Genomic DNA, 3,577 nt, shown 5'->3' with positions numbered 1-3,577 from the left:
CATTTTTAATGTCAATGAACCAAAACAGGATTGAAACCATGAGAGTAGTCAATATGAGAAGAAGAATAGTATAAATCAGGGGCTGGGAAAGTGGCTCAGTGGTAGAGCGTTTACCTTGCATGCCTGAGACCCTGGGTTCGATTCCTCAGCACCATATAAGCAAAAAAAAAGCCGGAAGTGGTACTGTGGCTCAAGTGGTAGAGCGCTAGCCTGGAGCTGAAGAGCTGAGGGGTAGCACCCAGGCCTAGATTCTGGCCTCATGACCGGACCCCCCCCCCAAAAAAAAAAGAATAGTATAAATCAGAAATTAGATTCATGTGACTTTCTCCACTCTCAAGATAGGGCAGATGAAAAATTGTTCTTGAATAAGGCAGAAAAAAATAGTCAACAAAATTTAGAGGTAACACCATATTATATATTGTCTTGAAGGCAAGGGAATAGGGAAATTATAGTAAGAAATGGTCAAATTATGTAAGAAGTTGAGTAAACACATGTAGAAAAATACCTGTTTTTTAATTTGAAAGTTCAAGAATTCTTTACTGATCAATGAGGCTATAATCGTAACTTACCATCCTTAAAATGAGTGTCATGAACTCATTGAGTGAGAGAGTTTACATAAGACTTCATTTTCGATGGACATCTTTTCACTGAACTCTAGTCAAGCTAAAGCAGGGAAGGAGACTTTGAAACCAGCATAAAATAGTCACTGGACAAAAGCTGTCCCAGATGTGGCCTAATTTTAGGGGAAGCCAAGCCTCTTTGGATACGAATAGAGATAAATTGGGCTTCCTACCCCCGGGCAACTCTCTCAGAACTTAGAAGAGTGAGTTTGTGGTCCTGATGATTAGATTCTGAATAACACCTTTCTATTTCTACTGTCATTCATATAAAATAAATATTGAGTTTGGCATATAGTATATACTTAATGTGGCAACTAATTTGATTAAGTCATTAAATAAAGACCTAAAATCTACCACATGCTATATGATTTTATATCACCCTACATACATGTTTATCTCAATTTGTGTAAACCTCGCTATATGTTAGGTTTTGTCATCTATAAGCATAAAATTCCCTTTAGCTACAATCCACCCCAATCCAAATATATAATTTCTCCCAGTGAACAACTAAAAAACAAATGCTGTTCCTCAGGAAATTTTTTCCTAGCTCTTCAAATTTGTTCTGTTTTCCCTGTCTGATGCTACCATGGCATCATAGGATTTCTCATCTCAGTCTTTACTACAGTTGAAACTATACCCATAATGAGTGAATTGTTTGCTCAGTATTTTTCCATTGAGAGCAGATGACTTAAAAACGTAATAAAATCTAGGCCATTCTGAAGACAATGTATTATTCTTTTCCTAAACTATTTATGTCTATTTTTGGAAACATATCTCAAATAAAGATGAAATGCCTTTTGCTCCAATCTACTGAAAAAAATGTTCAAATTAAACTGAGTATGTTCCAAATACAATTAAATCCCAGGGTAATAATTTGCACACTATGCTAACAGTTCTGCCTAACTATGATTAATGAGTTGGAAACAGCTACAGCGTAGCCTCTGAAGGGCATTATGAACAACATGAGTTAGCTGCTTAACATAAATAGCTCCTGAAAAGTTTGATCATAGTAAAATACTTTTCTCCTGTGAGCTCTCCCTGTTTAGTATGCCTAATAATTACCTAGAGAGCTTGTTAAAAATGAAGATTTTCATTCTCACACTAGGAATTCTGAGTTGATCGCCTTAATGAACACCCTGGACAAATCTGACACATGTGTCCTGTGAGCCCTGTTTCTAGTACACTCACAGGAGATTGTGTCCTAGTTCCTAATAGCTCCTATAGACATCTCCATCCTGACACTTTCCTGCTTCTCTCTGAATATACTTTTTAGTTAGCAAGGCGACTGATTTTAACCCAGCAACTGCTTTATGACTTTTACTGTTCTTTGTCTTTTTTCCTTTACTTCCACCACTCTGTACCTACCACCTTCATATTTATGCTCAGTCTTTATAAATGTCAAGTTTTTAAAATCAGGATTCATAATCTCCTTCATATGCACTGATTGTATGTCACACAGCAGAGATGGTTAATGAACAGAATTCAGACTGATTACCTTCATCCTAAATTTGAGATTTTTATCAATGGTTGATAATGTCAATGACTTAGTTCCAGATTCTTCAAAATCATGCTCCATAAACTGCCATCATGCCAGGAAGTATGGTAGAGCAAATAAAATCTATTGATTATTTCAGCTGTTTGATTTTTTTTTTTAAGAATCCAACTGGACTTTATTTGACACAGAACTCAGTATCATTGCAGGAACAGCAAAATGAAAAGACAAAGGAGAAAAGACACCGTTCTAGCTAATGTATAATTAAGTAAAGAGGGGCTAGTCACTAAATGAATAACAAAACAGTTAAGCTTGATGGAAGAATTCTTTTTCTAGTGGCCATACTCTCTGTTGTCCAAAGGGCAACCTGCCGTGTTTTGAGCCAGAGAGAGATGCAATGGAAGTGAAAGGCATGATTACAGACTCCCCACGCAACCGTACACTCTTCGAAAGTCGCAGATGCCTGGTTAGCCTGACATTCTATGCAAAGATCCATATTATGGTTCCTGCAGATGGCACAGTTATCAACCACAATATCCCAGGCCCACAGGGCTACTGCATTCCACTTTTTCACTTCAAAGCGCTTCTTGCCCGCGCCGCTGTTTGTGCCGCTCGGGGTGTCCACATCCATCGCCACCGCCATTTTGGAAACACCTAGCTGTTTGATTTTTAATGTTATTGTTCAATCCTAGGATTCTCATTAGATGTTAGGTATTCCAGATAGTATTCTATGGTAGTTGTTTGCTTATATACATTTCTCCTACTAGACAGAGATAGATATCAAACTTTATCCTCCATCACCTCCCCCCATTCCAGAACTTGATGCAAAGTAGGCTGACAATAAATTTGACTGATTAATTCAAAACTGAATAATACTTGGAAGGATGGTTTATATTTTCTGGGTTCATACATAGTTCAGAAACAGCTTCTATCCATTTATCCTTTGGATTAACTTCACTCAGAGTCTTTAGAATTATTCAATCAAGGTTAAGAACTAAATGCAAACTAGGATGATATAGTTGCATTCTATGATTTATGTATTATAAAAATCTCTAAACCAAAACATGTAACAATGAATCTATCTTTCTGGTGGTTTTTGATAGAATTAGAGACTTCTCTATTCATGATTATCAGAAGTTAATAGAAGATCAGAATCTAAGTTTAAAGGCCCTTATTGTTTAATTTCTACTTGTCTTTATCCAAATATTTTATTGAATATCTTCTGAGCCTCTACTTTTTAATATACAAGGATTTCACAATGTTGTCATTCACTTGTACAGTTTTTTTTTTTTTTTTTGGGTCCGGTTGTGGGCCTGAACTCTGGGCCTGGGCGCTGTCCCTCAGCTCTTCAGCTCAAGGCTAGCGCTCTACCACTTGAGCCACAGCACCACTACCGGCTTTTTTCTTTTTGCTTATGTGGTGCTGAGGAATTGAACTCAGGGCCTCAGGCATGCAAGGCAAGCGC

At 37.3% G+C, this 3,577-nt stretch overlaps 1 pseudogene; it reads right to left on the bottom strand.

Annotated features, from left to right (window-relative positions):
- Positions 1-2,444: 2,444 nt before the first annotated feature.
- LOC138835574 (E3 ubiquitin-protein ligase RBX1 pseudogene) lies at positions 2,445-2,755 on the bottom strand (annotated as a pseudogene).
- Positions 2,756-3,577: the final 822 nt, after the last annotated feature.

The sequence above is a fragment of the Dipodomys merriami genome, unplaced genomic scaffold (assembly GCF_024711535.1).
Source record: "Dipodomys merriami isolate MVZ:Mamm:240054 unplaced genomic scaffold, mDipMer1.0.p SCAF_1, whole genome shotgun sequence".
In the NCBI taxonomy this organism is placed as follows: Eukaryota; Metazoa; Chordata; class Mammalia; order Rodentia; family Heteromyidae; genus Dipodomys; species Dipodomys merriami.
Note: the sequence above shows the minus strand (reverse complement) of the source record. Positions and strands in the feature narration are given on the sequence as shown.